The 20,070-nt window shown below is 42.2% G+C and overlaps 1 long non-coding RNA gene across 1 annotated transcript; it reads left to right on the forward strand.

The window, feature by feature from the left end:
• Positions 1 to 2,448: 2,448 nt before the first annotated feature.
• LOC111967015 (uncharacterized) lies at positions 2,449 to 8,939 on the forward strand. Its single transcript, XR_002877718.2, has 3 exons — positions 2,449 to 2,609; positions 2,699 to 2,759; positions 8,730 to 8,939. It is a non-coding gene; the product is annotated as an uncharacterized lncRNA (long non-coding RNA).
• Positions 8,940 to 20,070: the final 11,131 nt, after the last annotated feature.

The following is a 20,070-nucleotide window of genomic DNA, read 5'->3' on the forward strand; positions in this document are numbered from 1 at the left end:
CACACACACACACACACACACACACACACCACACACACACACACACACACACACACACACACACACACACACACAAACCCACCCACCCCCCACTCCAGTGGGTCATGGATTGTTTGGCCAACCGTGGTCAATGGGTTGACCTGACGCTCTAGGGGCCTATCTGGTGAATGAGAGAACAAACAGTTCCTTTCAGACAAAGCCTCATATATACGGTGTTCATATTAGGACAGCCTCAGTCATCAGCAGTTGATGTCAGTCTCACTCTGCCAAACTCATCTCTGAGGCAGTCTTAATATGGACACCGTATCCATAGCAAAACAGAGAGCAGGATAGATAAGTTGGGGGTATCTAGTTTTCTGCCTGTTCCCCATCTCCCCCCTCTTACCCCCATAATCACCCGCAAAATGATAAGCTCTGGGGCTCAGGGCTCTATAACAAGGTTCCCTACACATTTGCCCAAAACCTCCAGCCGCCCCTTCCCTTTATTTGGATCAGGCGCCGTGCAGAGCCCCCAACTCAGAGCACCACATCACTACATGATCAAAAGTATGTGGACATCGGCTCGTCGAACATCTTGTTCCAAAATCATGGKCATTATTATGTMGTTTGTCCCCCCTTTGCAGCTATAACAGCTTCCACTCTTCTGCGAAGGCTTTCCACTAGATGTTGGAACATTGCTGCGGGGACTTGCTTCCATTCAGCCACAAGAGCGTTAGTGAGSTGGGGCATTGATGTTGGGCGATTAGGCCTGGCTTGCAGTCGGCGATCCAATTCATCCCAAAGGTATTCGATGGGGTTGAGGTCAGGACTCTGTGCGGGTCAAACAAGTTCTTCCACACCAATCTCGACAAACCATTTCTGTATGGACCTCGCTTTGTGCACGGTGGCATTGTCATGCTGAAACAGCAAAGGGCCTTCCCCAAACTGTTGCCACAAAGTTGGAAGCACAAAATCTTCTAGAATGTCATTGAATAATGTAGCGTTAAGATTTCCCTTCACTGGAACTAAGGGGCCTAGCCCAAACCATGAAAAACAGTTCATTAAATTAATCCTCCTGCACAAAATTTTACAATTGGCACTTTGCATTCGGGCCGGAAGCGTTCTACTGGCAGACTCGTCCATCGGACTGCCAGATGGAGAAGCATGATTCATCACTCCAGAGAACGCGTTTCCACTGCTCTAGAGTCCAAGCTTTACACCACTCCAGCCGACGCTTGGCATTGCACATGGTGATCTTAGGCTTGTGTGCGGTTGCTCGGCCATGCAAACCCATTTCATAAAGCTCCCGTCGAACTGTTCATGTGCTGAAGTTGCTTCCAGAGGCAGTTTGGAAGTCAGTAGTGAGTGTTGCAACTGAGGACAGACGATTATTACGCGCTACACGCTTCAGCTCTTGGCGGGCCCATTCTGTGAGCTTTAGTGGCCTACCACTTCGAGGCTGAGCCGTTGTTGCTCCTAGACATTTCCACTTCATAATACTGCACTTACAATTGACCGGGGCAGCTCTAGCAGAGCAAACGAACTGACATCCAATAGCGGTGCCACGTTAAAAGTCACTGAGCTATCAGTAAGGCCATGCTACTGCCAATATTTCCCTATGGAGATTACATGGCTGTGTGCTCGATTTGATACACCTGTCAGCAACAGGTTTGGCTGAAATAGCCGAATCCACAAATGTTTTCCTCCAACGCATCTGTGCAGTGCTTTCCTGCAAGCCATGGATCAGGCTGGAACCTAGTTAGCAGCAGAGTTATCTTCTCTCTCTTCACTCAGATGTGTGTGTGTGTGTGTGTGTGTGTGTGTGTGTGTGTGTGTGTGTGTGTGTGTGTGTGTGGTGTGTGGTGATTAATACACCAATAGAGATGAGATTACTACCTTCACACTTCTCTCTTCTCTTCTCTGAGCATAGTGGTGTGTTGTGTGTGTGTGTGTGTGTGTGTGTGTGTGTGTGTGTGTGTGTGTGTGTGTGATTCATCCATCCATGCAAATACACTCTACCTGTACTCTCAACATGAGACCAGAACAGACAGTACACCGGCTAAGTGTCCCACAATGAAAATCAAAACACTTCAAACAAAGCATGCGGCCGCAATCCCGATCTCTTGATCTGGGCGTAGGGAAATTAACCTACAGTGCATTCAAACACCTTTGTGATTAAATCCCCCCGTAATCCTCTATGCTTATCGGTGCAGAAGGCCAGGGTGAGCATAAGAGTGGCATGCTGTTCCTTATCCCCTCCCAGCGTGGGCCTCGATGCTGATCAGAGGAGAGGGGGACACAGGTGGAGACCTGGAACAGTGTCATCATGGCTCCTCAGACAGAAGAAAAACAGTCTGGCTTTGACGACGGGGGCCGGATTTAGCAGGCCTTTGGAAATGCCAGCCAAATGCCTTTTTCTCTCGTCTCTCCGATTCATCCTCTCAAAACAATATCATTGTGGAACGAGGACATTAGTGGAGACTGGAGAGAGGGTTGAATATTGAACTGGGGTGAATCTGATCAGAGCTAAAATCCCTCAGGAACAAAAGAGAAGATTAAAACAGAAGCGAACAGAAGCAATGGAGGGACAGCAAATGCCTACTGCCTGAAGGAAATTACACAGACCCTTTGTAAGCATTAAAGGAATAAGGCATAGTAGAACTAGGTGTACAAATTGTGTGAATTTCTTTGACGGGACTAACTGAAATATTTCCAACAGATGAAATATAAAAACCACGGTTGCAATTGAAAGAGAACACTGGAAATTATCAGACCAAAAGGTGAGGACACATCAGTTCACCTGACAAAAGACGGACTCCAAAGATTAAACTGCTAATTGTATGTGTATTTTACATTTATTGTACTTTTCACAGCATTTGTCAATAATAACATTTGGAAATACTCTGGATACATTCAGTAACATAATACGAATAGTCATTGCAATTTTGGGGTAGGTGAAATATAAGAAAAAATTATTGCAAGGGTTTGAATGAGAGGCGTAACTGGTGTCTTCAAGTGGACACACACACCTCTCCAAACTGTGCACAGTTCTCAAGGAAAGAGCCTTCAACAATAAGGTGCTTATTTGATCTCTCCTAGCTTTGCTGTTAAGGAACTAAAGCAAGCACACTTTTTTTTGTTTGGAACACAGCCCTGCATCCACACCATCACACAATTACGGTTATTGTTTACGCAATGAAAAAAATATATATTATGAATTGCAATTTTGGTCAGGTGGGCATCATTAGAATTTTTATTCTACTGCCAACATGACTACCTGAGGCACTTCAGACAGACATATTGTAACTGTGGTGCGTATAGAATAGAGTCATGAGTGCATTCACGTGCATGTTCAACAGCTAATTTTCTTCACAAAATGACAAACATAGGCTCCCCCTATTCAGGACAACTCAAATATGGACATTTGAAGTGCACATTTGGACTGGGTGTATGGTTTGCTTGTATGACATCAACGCAGTATTTTTACTATCATCCTCAAAGTCTCATCTGTCAGAAGCCATCGATTCCTCTCGATTTACAGCGACATTTGTTGCGCGTAGTACACACGTTTAGAACGGCTGTCAGTTGAATCCCATACAACACTGTAAAGTGAAGAGCTCTGACATCATATATAGTACGTTACTGTACAGCCACTGAGTTCCAATTATGGTGCATATCAATGATCAAATCTGCAATGTTCAACCTTTATATGGGATGACAGGGGCTGTGATTGTAAAGGGATACAATGAATAGCTTTCCGAGACGTTCATATTAAATACCTGCTGTTAAAGGTCTTGATAGAACTGGAGAGGAGAGGCTAACACTCATATAAAGGATGGTTTCTGCAATAAGCCAGTATCAGGCCACAACGAATATTGGTATCACCAGTCAACATCATTAAATAACTAACCTCCCACTGGTCACACACTGGTTGAATCAACTTTGTTTCCCCGTCATTTCAATGACGTTATGTTGAACCAACGTTAGACGTTGAATTGATGTCTTTTCCAAGTGGCCTATAGATAAAATGTTATTTTACTCTACTCCTTTTTTTAAGAGAAAAAAAAAAGTGAAGTCCAGTGAGAATAAAGTATTCTACAGTAAATGTTCGATCTATAACTCTTGACTTCTTGAAAAGGTGAACTAGCTTTCCTCCAAAAGCTTACAGCTCTGTCGTCCTATCCCATTTCATCCAGGACATATCCCCAACCTCTCAGTAGCTCATAATTCCTTTACACTGCCACACTGTATAAAATCACGGGGCATGCATGCACAGACCTTCCTCACACAGCCCCTCTGCTCCATGTTAACACCCATCATTATTAATCTAATCAATTATAGAATCATTTGACGAGCTAAAGGCTAAGCAAATGTTGTAGAGAGTAAGCCTGCACTACACATCACGCTTCCCAATTAGAAATTGACAAATTATSCTTCTGTCAGGACCATTTGAATTCTGGTGAGCGTGATGATGTAAAAGTATTGAGCATTCAATAGGACAAAACTCTGTTCAGTAACTAGGCTTAATTATGGTTTTCTGATACAACAGGGTTCGGATCCCTCAGGAGCGAACTGCCCTGTCTTGACGTCTTGTACATGGAGAAAATGCTAAATCCTTCGCCATAATCGCTGAGCTTTGATTGCATTTTACCCCAGCCTGGTCTCATAGACTAGAAGTAACTTATGGCTTGGGGGTAGAAGCTGTCAAGAAGTCTTTTGGAACTAGACTTGGTGCTCCGGGTACCGCTTGCCATCCGGTAGCAGAGAGAAGAGTCTATGACTAGGGTGGCTGGAGTCTTCAACAATTTTTAGGGCCTTCCTCTGACACCGCCTGGTATAGAAGTCCTGGATGGCTGGAAGCTTGGCCCCAGTGATGTTAAAATTCATATAAGGAAAAAAGATATGCATCTGTTGGTCTCAGATACCTTAGGGGGTGTGGTTCGGGTAGGGGCGTGGTTCAGAAAACCAGTCAGTATCTGGAATGACCATAATTTGCATCATGCAGCATGATACATCTCTTTCGCATAGAGTTGATAAGGCTGATTGTGACTAGATGTCCCCAGGTACTTCGTCTAATAGAAAGGACACAGTGCTCTATCTCCAACTCTACGCTAACCAAAGAGTAAAGATAATTAGCAATGATCTAACAAGGAGGGGAAGATGCAGATTCGATTTTCCATGGCATAGTTCAATTATATAATTTTATAATGAGGGATACCTGGAGAAAATTGAATCTCTCTGAAATGAAAATGATTGGCCCTCCCTTCAGTAAAATATATTTTTACTGACCCTCCCTGAACTTTTGAAAAAAAACTATTGACCATCCCCTATACCCAAAATAATAATTAAAACATAAAGTGGATAGCAGAGAAAATGTGTACCATTTACCCTCACTCCTACAGTAGGACAAACCAGAGCCTTTAATATTAAGTTTTTGCCATGTAATGCTTGATTTTGCAAGAGTTACATGGCAAAGTAGCCGGAAGGTTGTGGATTCACAGGCCACCGTGGACAACGGTGAAAACATATCCATTATAGTCAAAGCACTTGTCACGACTTCGACCGAGGCAGGCTCTCCTTCCCGTTCGGGTGGCGTTCGGCRGTCGTCGTCACCGGCCTATTAGCTGCCACTGATCCTTTTCTCCCCCTCCCTATGTGTTTATTGGGTTCACCTGTTTTGTATTAGGGTTAATTAGTTGGGCTTATTAGTCAGCCGGCCCGCACGTTTCTTTGTGCGGGATTGTTTGTTTGTAAGTAGTGGTGTTGGTTTTGTGCTACGTGTTTACTGGACTGTGTTCGTTTCCCCCGTGTCTGGGGTTGGTTAAGAAGTACACCCAGTGTGTTAGTAGGGTGGCCTAGTTTGTCCGTGTTCATTAAAGAACATTTGTATTTGCACCTGCTGTTTCCTGCGCTTTGACTTCACACTCCGACACCCAGGCCTTACAGCACTGCTGAATCTATCATCTTATTTAACCTTTTATAAACCCATTTCATGCAATTCTATGTCATGACTGGAGACAAGCAGAATATTTTTCATTACAACAGAGCATGACAACGAATGAGCACATGCTGTAGTACCAAAAACATTTTGATTTCTATACAGGCTTAAAAATGAGGATAGTCTAAGTTTGGAACAGTGCTAAAGTTGTCTATCAACTGTAAAAAAATAAAATTAAAATAAAAACAGAACCAGTTGCAACTGAAGTATCTGATCATCAGTGAATTTGAGAAAAAGCCATTCATTGGTTAAGTTTGGGATCGGTGTCCCTTCCACGGGACGGTTGAGCTAACGCAGGCGAATGCGATAAGCATGAGGTTGTAAGAAACAAGAACATTTCCCAGGACATAGACATATCTGATTTTGGCATATATTGAACATGAAAGTTATTAAATTAGGCACATTTGGGCAGTCTTGATACAACATTTTGAACATAAATGCAATGGTTCATTAGATCAGTCTAAAACCTTGCACGTACACTGATTTTGGCCATCTAGTGGCCAAAATCTAAATTGCACCTGGGCTGGAATAATACATTATGGTCTTTCTCTTGCATTTCAAAGATGATGGTACAAAAAAATACAAACGACAGTTGGTTTTTTCTTTGTATTATATTTTACCAGATCTATTGTGTTATATTCTACTACATTCCTTTCACAATTCCACAAACTTCAAAGTGTTTCCTTTCAAATGGTACCAAGAATATGCATATCCTTGCTTCAGGGCCTGAGCTACAGGCAGTTAGATTTGGGTATGCCATTTCAGGTGAAAGTTGAAAAAAAGGGGCTAATCCCATTACATCAGGGATGTACTTGTAACTTTTTTTCATTTGGGAAACTGTCATTTTCAAATGTATTCTATTTTATTCCATGATATTATTGTTAAAAAATAGATTTGTGTTGACTGTGATTAGGGCATGGGAATATAAGAGCATATGCTAGGCTAAATTAACAAACTAGACATGCATAGTTCACCACATGATCCTCAAACCAAAGACTGGCCAAACTTGTGTTTSTAAAAGTGAATTCAAAGGCACCGTATAGCCTATCAAGGCTTTTTTACCCCATTATTATTTAAGGAGTGCATGGTGACTGAAGGAATTGGCTGACAACATCTATGGATAGTAGACTATAATTTTGTCTGTCACGAGATAGGCCTACCTTTAATTTATTGAATAGGGAAAAATAGGCTCCAACACAAAGCACTGTTGTTGTTAGTAGTAATTCAAATTAAAATGAAAACTTTAAATGAATTAGGTCTTCTCGAATTAGCCTACCTTCAGCACCCATGCGCTGTCCGTCTTCTTGCCATTTCATAGTAATGTATGTAAAGTACTCGAATATGGTTATTGTGAGATCAATAACTTTCCCCAGCTGTCATCCTCAGCAGATCTATGGTGAGAAACATCTTGGTTCCCAGTGCAAAAACCCTGTGCAGGATATTACAAGGTTGCTTCAGACCGTTCTATGACAGATGCCAGTAGCTGACGCTGTGGTAGTCCATGTGGGGTTAAACGTCATCAGAATGGCTGGCTTGGAACTTCTGAAAATGTATTTTAAAGAACTGATTCTAGCACTGAAAGATTCCAAAAAGCGGCCAATCAGTTCAGGTCGGTTACCATCGTTGGGCCGCGGGTGTGAAAGATTCAGCAGGCTACTGGCATTACACACCTGGCTAAAAGACTACTGTAGCTCTGTTGGAATCACTTTTATAGATACGTTTGACACCTTCTGGAAACAGAAGATACTCTACAGGAATGACAGAGTCCATCCAAATCATTGTGGTTCCTGAACTTATCAATGACCCCAAGACCAGCTCAGCTTAATCCCTACCATTGTGAAAATTAGTTGTCATAATACTGCATCAAAAGTACATTATCCCAGGGGTGTTGGCAGACACAATGTAAGTAACTTAATTTATGTCCCCCTAACTGCTCTGAATACCTCTGTTGATCCTACAGCTATTGTATTCAGTAATCATGTGCCTATGAACCAGAGTTACACTGTTAGCACTGAGGCGGTGTAGGAAGTCCACTGTGTGTAGCTCACCGTGCAGCTCCAATTTAAATAAGCTTCCCAGTAAAGTTTCCCAGTCGTCCGGGTTTGTTCTTAACTGACTTGCCTAATTAAATACAGGTTAAATAAATAAATAATGCGTTAAAAATAATCAAGCAACCCAGAAAGAGGTAAGCTAACTATCTCTGAAACTCACTTAGATAATACCTTTGATGATACATTGGTAGTTGTACATAATGTAGTTATAACATCTACCGAAAAGAAATACCAACGGGGGCGGTGTTGCAGTCTATATTCAGAACCACATTCCTGTAAAGCTTAGAGAGGATCTCATGTTAAATAATGTTAAAGTAATATGGCTACAGGTTAAATCTGCCTCACCTAAAGCCCACTCTTGAAGGAAAGCTACTGTAGACAACCTGTTACATCTGCTCCTGCCACGCCCTCTACTGCTCATCCTGTGTCTCCTTGACCTGCCGCCACTCCCCCAGTGCTCTCTCCCTCTCTCTCTGTGTTTGTGATTGTGTGGGCGGATACATATGTGCTGGAGTCAGAGCAGATCCCCACCAGCTCCAACCTGTTCCATAATCAAGACCTCTACAAATACTCAGTCCTGCCACTTCCACACAGCCAGATCGTAGTCTCTGCTCAGTCAGTGTACGTTTCTAGCCATTTGTTACTATTTAGATCCTCTTTTGCCTGTTTTTTGCCTGACACAGTTTTCCTCTCTGCTACAGTTCTGCCTGCTCTGACTCTGGTCCCTGCCTCCAGTCCCACGTCTCCACATCCTGCTACTCTGCCCTGGATTCCCCACTTTACTGATCCCTTGAATTCCCCTCCGGACCTGCTTACCCTGTCCCAACACCTCTCGCTCCAGCCTCCGCACCTGGTTTCCTGCAACCCGCCCGAGCTTCCCCTGGCCTGCACTCCATCTCCCTGTGTTTCAATAAATACCTTGGTTACTTCCTCCCAGTCTCCTCGTCTGAGTCTGCTCTTGGGTTTCCCTGTTCCACTCTGCGTAACACAATCAAGTGCTAACAGTCAGTATCTAGATAATATGTGTGAAATGCTTGATAATGTACGTATGTGATATCAACAGAGAAGTATATTTTCTGGGTGATTTAAATATTGACTGGGTTTCATCAAGCTGCCCACTCAAGAAACTTCAAACTGTAACCAGTGCCRTCAACCTACCAGGGTAGTTACAAACAGCACAGGAATGTGTATTGATCACATCTTTACTAATGCTGCAGAAATTTGCTTTAAAGCAGTATCCAAATCCATAAGATGTAGTGATCACAATATAGTAGCCATATCTAAGAAAGTTCCAAAGTTCCAAAGGCTTGGCCTAATATAGTGTATAAGAGGTCATACAATACGTTTTGTAGTGATTCTTATGTTGATGATGTAAAGAATATTTGCTGGCCTGTCGTGTGTAATGAGTAGGAACTAGACGCTGCACTTTACACATTTATGAAATTGCCTATTCCAGTTACTAATAAGCATGCACCCATTAAGAACTGTTAAATCCCTGTGGATTGATGAGGAATAGGAAAATTGTATTGTTGAGAGGGATGAGGCAAAAGATATGGCAAATAAGTCTGACAGACCAACCGATTGGCAAACTTACTGCAAATTGAGAAATCATGTGACTAAACTAATTAAAAAGAAAAAAAACTATAATTTGAAACCAAAATAAATTATATAAAGAATGACCGTAAAAGCTTTGGATCACCTTTAAATGACAAAAAGGCAAACTCTGCTCCATCATTCATTGAATCAGATGGATCATTCATCAACAAACCCACTGATATTGCCATCTGCTTTAATGATTTTTTCATTGGCAAGATTAGCAAACTTGGACACTACTGTAACGGTTTTCCTCCTCCTCTTCATCCGAAGAGGAGGAGCAGGGATTGAACCAAAATGCAGCGGGTTGTGATGACATRTTGATTTATTAAAATAAACAAAACAGACAAAGACGAAAACGAACTATACTTGATATAACTAACAAAATAACAAAACGATGTAGACAGACCTGAACAAACGAACTTACAAATACACGAAGCACGCTGACACAGGAACAGACTACATAAACGCACGAACAAACCGAAACATTCCCGTATGGTGTAACATCGACACAGACACAGGAGACAACCACCCACAACGAACACTGTGAAACAACCTACCTAAATATGACTCTCAATTAGAGGAAACGCCAAACACCTGCCTCTAATTGAGAGCCATACCAGGCAACCCTAAACCAACATAGAAACAGAAAACATAGAATGCCCACCCAAACTCACGTCCTGACCAACTAACACATAAAACAAACTAACAGAAATAGGTCAGGAACGTGACAACTACACATCCAAGTATATCTGACCAAATTATGACAGACAAACATTGTACTTTTGAATTCTGTAAAGTGCGTGTGGAAGAGGTGAAAAAATTATTGTCTATCAACAATGACAAGCCACCGGGTCTAACAACCTGGATGGAAAATTACTGAGGTTAATTAATAGTGGACGATATTGCCACATCTTCACTTTAGCCTATTAGAAAGGATGAGCCCTAAGACCTGGAGAGGAGCAAAAGTCATTCCACTACCCAACAACAGTTGTACTGGCTCAAATAGCCGATCAATTAGCCTGTTACCAACACTTAGTAAACTTCTGAAAGAAATTGTGTTTGACCAGATCCAATGCTAAAACCACAAACCCCCCCAAAAAACGACTTCCTGAATGGATTGTTCTCAGGTTTTCGCCTGCCAAATTAGTTCTGTTATACTCACAGACACTATTTTAACAGTTTTGGAAACTTTAGAGTGTTTTCTATCCAAATCTACCATATACATATCATGTCTTCTGGGCCCGAGTAGCAGGCAGTTTAATTTGGGCATGCTTTTCATCCAAAATTCCGAATGCTGCCCCCTACCCTAGAGAAGTTAAAGGAAAAATCTTTGTCCAGTTCGAGGTAAGTAATCGCTGTTCTGATGTCCAGAAGCTCTTTTCGGTCATAAGAGACGGTAGCAGCACCATTATGTACAAAATAAGTTACATACAATGCGGAAAACAACACAAAATAGTACAATTGGTTAGGAGCCCTTAAAACAGCAGCCATCCCCTCCGGCACCATGCTCACACCTCTATTCSACATCAGGTAACTGATGCGAGCACTATAACAAGATAAAAAATACCCCTTATGGAACAGCAGGGACTGTGAAGAGACATGCATACGTACACAAGCTCTAGCACACGCACTCTAAACACATGCACATTGTAATATTGTTGTATGGTGGTATTATACATTGTATTGTAGATATGTAGTTGTGTAATAATGTTATATGATGTACAGTTTTTTCTTTTGTTTTATATGCAATGTAAGTGCCTTAATGTGTTTGGACCCAAGGAAGAGTAGCTGCTGCCATGGAAGCAGCTAATGGGGATCCTTAATAAATACAAAATACAATTACAAACTCTGATAAATAGATTCATTATGGGCAACTAAATATTTTGTTTTTATTAAAATAAATTATAGCAATAGCAAGCATACATCCGGTCCTCCATCTCATCTTCACGCTCCCCCTCTTAAGCTGAACAGGACATCAGTAGGCATAGTCACACAGATAGAGCATTTTTAGGACAAATTGACTCGCCTCCTGAAGTGCCACCATACACAGCACAGTCATKGGTTAGGCAGCACAATTTTATTTTACATCAGCAAGAGCAGGCCAGGCCTCATGATTGGGAACACCTCTCCATTGCAGTGTGTAACGCAGTGTAGCCTAGTTTTATATACACCACTAAGGAAGTAAAATTGCTTTTCTAGCATGCTCTTTGTATAGYCTAGGCCTATAGCCTATATTATAGGCCAGCATTTGTCAAACTTCTTTTGTGCCAGGGACACTCCAGAGGTGTCAACAGCCAGTCTGTTGCAATATTGACATTTTGTTGCACCAAAGGATGAGAAGCTGGTCTCAAATAGGTAGGTAGAATGAAAGGGAATTACCATCTTCAAATCAAGTCAGTTTATTTGTCTGGTAGGCCAAATACAAGAGGTGTAGACCTTACAGTGAAATGCTTACTTACAGGTTCTAACCAATCGTGCAAAAAAGGTATTAGGTGAACAATAGGTAGGTAAAGAAATAAATAAACAGTTAAAAGACAGGCTATATACAGTAGCGAGGTTATAAAAGTAGCGAGGCTACATACAGACACCGGTTAGTCAGGATGATTGAGGTAGTATGTACATGTAGAACCTTTTGAGGATCTYAGGACCCATACCAAATCTTTTAGTTTCCGGAGGGGGAATAGGCTTTGTCGTGCCCTCTTCAAGACTGTCTTGGTGTGTTTGGACCATTCTAGTATGTTGTTGATGTGGACACCAAGGAACTTGAAGCTCTCAACCTGCTCCACTACAGCCCCTCCACTACATTCGATGAGAATGTTTTCCTGTAGTCCACAATCATCTCCTTAGTCTTGTTACGTTGAGGGATAGGTTGTTATTCTGGCACCACCCGGCCAGGTCTCTGTCCTCCCCCCTATAGGCTGTCTCGTCGTTGTCTGTGATCAGGCCTACCACTTTTGTGTCGTCTGCAAACTTAATGATGGTGTTGGAGTCGTGCCTAGCCATGCAGTCAAGGAGGGGACTGAGCACGCACCCCTGGGGAGCTCCAGTGTTGAGGATCAGCGTGGCAGATGTGTTGCTACCTACCCTCACCACCTGGGGGCGGCCCGTCAGGAAGTCCAGGATCCAGTTGCAGAGGGAGGTGTTTAGTCCCAGGATCCTTAGCTTAGTGATGAGCTTTGAGGGTACTATGGTGTTGAACTGCTTTCCTGTGTGTGCATCAGATGTGACCCCATCAGTTTGTGAATGTGATCCATGTCTACATCACCTAGCCAGAGTTGAGAATAGGATGAACATAGCGAAAATACCTCGATCCTCGGTCTCTCCAGACTCCTAGCTTTTTCTTGAAATCGACAATTTTATCATTTGCTTGGAAAATGTCACTTACGTGACCCTGCATGGATAGGTTGAGCAGCAGTCTCGTCAGTAGGCCTACAGATCCCAATATAACGGCCTCATCATAATCCACGTCCAGTTATGTACTTGTTCATAACATTACATATTTCACCTGCAGTTGTATTCTGAGCCAATTCTTTGCAACAAATACATATTCATATACTGTATTTAGCGAATATATACAAGAAGTGGAGATTCGAAATGTCAGTTGTCTAATCTAATTGGATAGCAAACCAATTTGATGTGCGGGCTCTGTCTAAAACCTGCATGTGATTGAATATCATCTGCCATATCCTGGATTCTGGGTGTGACAGTGTCATTGGAAAGTGGAATTTCACTGATCTTTATAGCAGCAGTTGTGCATAAAACCTCTCGGCAAGCATCCACGAATGAGGGCATGACCAGCTTTTCAACTATAGTGAAAGGAGCCTGGCACTTGGAAATGTTATGAGAGACTACCTGACTACACCGCTCGAGTGCGGGAGTGTTGCAAAATAAATGTAGAAATCCATGTTATTCAATTATTGCACCCACACTGCTCRTGCGTGTCAACGAGCATCTGCGTTGCCAAGGGCTAAATTAGAAGTCCTTTCTATTTCTGATGCAGATCGCACTGCAAGTCCTGCCTCTCCCATCTCCTCATTGGTTTATAGAAGCAGGTACCCACGTGCCATCTCCTCATTGGTTATACCCACGTGGGTGATTGAAAGACGAACTGTGTTCCCGGTTGTCGTGGTAATACTATGAAAGTTTAGATGCCAATCACCATATAAATTCAAAGATGAAAAAGCCTGGAAGGAGGAGAGATGACTAGAAACGATTCGGTTGAGCGTTTTATGTGTGGATTATCGGAGTAGAGGACCTTGTGCATTTCAGGTAAAATAACAACCTCATGTATATATCCCAGGACAAATTAGCTAGCAACAGCAAGCTAGCTAAATAGGACAAATTAGCTAGCAAGTGCAAGCTAACTAGCTAAATTGCCATAAATATTTAATACTTTTCGACCTGTCCCCAAATTAATGTCATTGGTTCAGAGTTTGTTTTGATATTTTAACCTGCGTGTCGTGGTCGCGTTTGGTGTAGGGGGACAAAACGCGCACGCGTTTGGGTTCCGTATGAYGGTATGACGGTTTTATTAAACTCTCGTTGTCTGGGAAATTATTGTGCAGCATTTTTTGGTGGTTGGTGAAGTTGTCTGGTTYATCCTTGAGATGTGTATGCTTTGTTTCTAAATGTCTGTGCATTTTCAAAGGCTTCATATAGTTGCCGGTTTTGGCAGGGAGCTGTTATTTGAAACAATTCCAGGGAGAGCGAGAGAGAGTGTGCAGCGCAGCGCAGCAGGACTAGTTTGTGTGCGTGTGTGTGTGTGTGTTGTGTGGCTACACTTCGTCATGGTAACACAATGTGTTTACTGTGGACTGCATAGTTAAACGCATTGCGCAAGTAGGCCTACGACAAGTATCAAGTATTAATTCAAGTCAAATGTGCCGTTGACCACAACAAAAAAAACAATCGTATTCAAGACAAATATGCAGCAGACTGGTAGGCATTCTTCCACTGACCGTCGCATTTTATTGAGACCACACTAGGCACACTTGATATTGCGCACCGAGCAGAGAATCAGGGATGAGGAGCATCATCGAGCACACATGGAATACTATAGCAAGCAACTCATTCTCAAACCCTGAACAATATGACATTTAATTGTTTCAAAATTACATGACCCTCCCCTGGACTACATTTAAAAAAAATWGTAAACATCCCCCTGACTGAAATTGAAAAAGAATGTCCCTCCCCCATTTTCCTCCAGTTAACTATTGTGTACAATTCAAACTCTCCCTAAATGTAGCAGGCAGATATAGTGGGCTATGACCGGAGGCGTTGGGGTGACATTTCCACTGGCAAATTGAGGTGTAATCCTTTGAAAATGGAATGTCAGTATATGCTATTCAAAAACTGGAATCCTTAATTTAGCTGCACAAACTGAATGTGCCACAGACACCACTAACATGTACTTCTTCTAATAAGTGGGAAAAGTAACAGAGACTACAACAATGCCACTGTATAATGGATTAGCAGCAGAGTTGAATCCGGACTGAATTTAAAGCAGTTCTCTGTAACTCTTAGGCACACCTGAATTCTGTTACAACTGAGTTGTTGGGATGGGAATAAGATGCTAGTTAGAACGCCCACACTGACAGTACTGTTGACACGGAAGATATAGATAAATGAAGCATGCTAATGTGCTTTCCAGGGGCTCAATGCTCCAAGAAATAGATAATCCAAGGACCTGTCATCGCTCGGATTAACTCGTAATACGAACAGAGGATTAGGCAGAGAATATTATAAAAGGTGAATATGGGCTACCAGTCTGAATAACAATATTTTCACAACTTAATACAAACTACAGAAAGTGATTATTCAAAACAAGGTACTGTGTCAATGCTCATAGATCATAAACGAAACCTTGTGTGAAATATAGAACACACAGTGAAAACGTGGGTTACTACCCATAGAATATAAATATCTATATTAAAATGCAATCTAATGTAGATTATACAATTGTTTTACACTGAAAAGCCCTACAAAGTTAAATTGGGAAGCCGATAAGGTGACGTTGAGAAGTTTGGGGGGCATTCGTGATGACTGGTGCCCAAGATGTTTCGAAAAAACGCACAGATGTTGAATGGGTGGAGGATGTCAGAGTGAAATGTAGCTGTGGCAGGTGCCAAGATACACCCTGCATCAGAAATAGACACAGGTAGACACCAGGCGCCAGCCACAAGTTACTGGCACATGGTGAAGTGGACTTGGCACCGGCAGCTAGCGAACAGATGTTAGATCCAGGACAGATAATTACATCAGTGAGCGAGCAGACATTTTTCCACTTAATTTCAGTCTTTTAAAAGTGTGACTAGTCCCGGAGGCCCTCGGCTAGCGAGACGCCCCCGGACCATTTCCTGGTAGGGTGCCCAAGGCATTGCACGGCGCCCAGTAGGGTTGCTGATCGGTGGGCCTTCAACATGGCCTAGGCCTCGGTGGGGGGGTGTCAGTCCTGGCGGTAGAAAAAAGTGGTGGGGAGGGAGGGGGAGTGTGTGTATGTGTGTGGGGGGGCAGCAAAAGCTGTCAGCAAAATGAATCTCTTTTGTTGGGTTGAATGAGGATACACCCGGGCTAATTAAATAGTGCTCAGATGACACATGCATTGTTGATGAAATAACAAATAGGCTTTTGATTGGCAATTTCACCCTTCATCAAGTGCCAACTTGACACCAACGGTAGAGTGGAACCTTCAAAAAAACTGAAAGGTAAAGGAAATGTATTTGATGTGTCAAAAAGCAAAAAAAAGGTTGCCTAGATATGCCAGGTTATTTTGTTAATGGAAGTAGCATTGGTTAATTCTGTATTGCGTGTGCATAAAAAAACGACCCCATCCTCATTGACTAATTCTGTATTGCATGTCTTTAAACTGCATTAAAGAAAGTCGGTTTTCTGCCTTGTTTATGAGGGTACACTTTTGACCAGATTTTCTCTTACAGGTGTATATCATGGCTCTTGCTCTGTTCTCTATCCGACAACTCGGTTGCATTTGGTACCAGGAAAATAACTTTGGTGTGCTCCTCCCACTCAGCGTCCAATGAGTCTTCATTAATGTCTATCAGGGAAGATAGTTAATAGGTTAGTGGGAACTGGACAATTTCTAAGTAGATCTTAGTCGCAATTTAGCGACCCAGATCCACAATGCCATGCCGGGATTGAGCTCCAGGACAATGGTTCTCCCCGGCCCAGGCCCACGATAAATCTCACCTTAAAAGGAAGTTAACTTGTTCTGCTACATTGCTTAATGAGCTGAACTAGTAAACAGTGCTGTGTTACTTTCTCTGATTGATCGGTGACAGTGTCTTTATGGCCGTCGGATGAAACTCGAAGGGACAGCAATGGGGGGCTTCGTGGCAGCCACTTTCACCACATCCCTCCTCAGTAACAAATGTGTTGGCGTGTTTGTTTCCTCAACACTCAATAAAGTAAAAGGGAGTGGGTAGTCCTCCAAAGAGGTGACTTCACAGCTTTTATGATTGAGTGGGGGCTGAGTGGGCGGAGGGGAAGGCGGCTGAACTGGATTAGGGAAATTTACAGTCCAAAAGACATTAGATAATTCACGGCGTGAAACAGTGTAATAAATAATGGGCGCGGGCAAATAGGCTGCCGCATTGACTATCACCGAGCGACAAAGACCTTTGTTGCCCTTCCCGGTGCAAGTGGGCACCAATAACCCCCCTCCTGGCAGCAACCTGTCTGAAATACAAGTGCCCTTCACCCAACCTATGAGAGACGCTCTACGGGATAAATATGGAAGGTTGATATAGCACTTTATTATGAATAATGAGGACATTTGCATAATATTGAACAGCTTCTTGATATTGTACATAGAGACAGTACATCCTCTAAGAGGAATTCTCTTTATTCTGAATTTCTTCATAACGTGTGTTACTCCAACTCATTTCTGAATGTAAAAATATCGAAGTAATGGTTCTTGTTTGACATTAAATGAGAGACACTTCCACCCTTTATTAAACCTCCATTTCCATTCATTGACATTGGTTCTGATCTTCCTCCCCAGATCCCAATAGGCCTACACATTCACAGACTGTCATGGGAATAGACATTGCAGCTATGCACTTAAGTGCTCCCTCTGATTATAATCCACCACTCACGCCCTTATTTAACCTACAAAGAAGTAGGAATTAGTCGGAAACTCAAAAGGGGTGATGATATTAATTTAACAATCCTTTTGATCCGAATGTGCAAATTGTTCAATCAGATAAACAAGGTAGATGGATTATTTTAAATATGTTTTTGGAACATAAAGAGATTTGGCTCATTAATCTATATGGTCCAAATAATGATGATCCATGCTTCTTTGAAAATAGATATAATAATTTATCAAGCCTACAAGAACTACAAGACTCTATTATTTTGGTGGGAGATTATAATAAGCTTTTAATTACCTCAATGGACCGTAAAGGAAATCACACTACAAACCCTTATGCACTATCACCCTTATGCACTTAATGAAAACACAAATATCATGGATATAATGGAACTAGTGGATATATGGAGGCTTAAATATACTGAACTAGTGAGATCGGATCATCAAATAATTGGCATATACACAGTGCATTTGGAAAGTATTCAGACCCCTTGACTTTTCCCACATTTTGTTACATTACATCTTTATTCTAAAATGGATTAAATTCCACACAATACCCAGTAATGGTTTTTAAAGATTTTAACAAAAAGAAAACAGAAATAACTTATTTTCATAAGTATTCAAACTTTTTGCTATGAGACTCGAAATTGAGCTCAGGTGCATCCTGTTTCCATTGATCATCCTTGTTTCTACAACTTGATTGGGGTTCACCTGTGGTATATTCAATTGATTGGACATGATTCGGAACGGCACACACCTGTCTATATAAGGTCCCACAGTTGACAGTGCATGTCAGAGCAAAAAACAAACCATGAGGTTGAAGGAATTGTACGTAGAGCTCCGAAACAAGATTGTCTCGAGGCTCAGATCTGGGGAAGGGTACCAAAACATTTCTGCAGCATTGAAGGTCCCCAAGAACACACTGGCCTCCATCATTCTTAAATGGAAGATGTTTGGAACCACCAAGACTCTTCCTAGAGCTGGCTACCCAGCCAAACTGAGTTATCGGGGGAGAAGGGCCTTGGTGAGGGAGGTGACCAAGAACCCGATGGTCACTCTGACAGAGCTCCAGAGTTCCTCTGTGGAGATGGGATAACCTCCCAGAAGGACAACCATCTCTCCAGCACTCCACCAATCAGGCCTGAAGCCACTCCTCAGTAAAAAGGCACATAATAGCCCGCTTGGAGTTGCCAAAAGGCACCTAGAGACTCTCAGACGATGAGAAACAAGATTATCTGGTTTGAATAAACTAAGATTGAACTCTTTGGCCTGAATGCCAAGCGTCACGTCTGGAGGAAACCTGGCACAATCCCTACATTGAAGCATGGTGGTGGCAGCATCATGCTGTGGTGATGTTTTTCAGCGGCAGGGACTGGGAGACTAGTCAGGATCGAGGAAAAGATGAACAGAGCAAAGTACAGATAGATCTTGATGTAAACCTTCTCCAGAGTGCTCAGGACCTCAGACTGGGGGGCGAACGTACAGCGTTCAACAGGACAACGACCCTAAGCACACAGCCAAGGCAAAGCACTAGTGGCTTCGGGACAAGTCTCTGAATGTCCTTGAGTGGCCCAGCCAAAGCCCGGACTTGAACCCGATCGAACATCTCTGCAGAGATCTTAAAATAGCTGTGCAGCGATGCTCCCCATCCAACCTGAAATAACTTGAGAGGAGSAGCAGAGAAGAATGGGAGAAACTCCACAAATACAGATGTGCCAAGCTTGTAGGGTCWTACCCAAGAAGACTTGAGGCTATAATCACTGCCAAAGGTGCTTCAACAAAGTACTGAGTAAAGGTTCTGAAAACGTATGGAAATTTGATATTTCATAAAAAAAAWTATAAACCTGTTCTTGCTTTGTCATTATGGGGTATTGTGTATAGATTAATGAAGGATATTGTTTTTATATAATCAATTTTAGAGTAAGGATGTAACGTAACAAAATGTGGGACAAGTCAAGCGGTCTGAATACTTTCTGAAGGCACTGTACATTACTCTTACAGAATTTCCACGTGGGCGAGGATATTGGACAATTAATCAAAGCTTATTGGATGACAACTTGTTTTTAACCAGGACAGAATAATTTATAACTGACTTTTTCCTACATGACATACAGTGCCTTGCAAAAGTATTCATCCCACTTGGTGTGTTTCCTATTTTGTTGCATTACAACCTGTAATTTAAATAGACTTTTATTTGGATTTCATGTAATGGACATACACAAAATAGTCCAAATTGATGAAGTGAAATGTAAAAAAAAAAAGAAAAAGAAGAAAAACTGAAAAGTGGTGCATGCATATGTATTCAGCCCCTTTGCTATGAAGACCCTAAATAAGATCTG

The sequence above is a fragment of the Salvelinus sp. IW2-2015 genome, linkage group LG8 (assembly GCF_002910315.2).
Source record: "Salvelinus sp. IW2-2015 linkage group LG8, ASM291031v2, whole genome shotgun sequence".
NCBI classification, from domain to species: Eukaryota; Metazoa; Chordata; class Actinopteri; order Salmoniformes; family Salmonidae; genus Salvelinus; species Salvelinus sp. IW2-2015.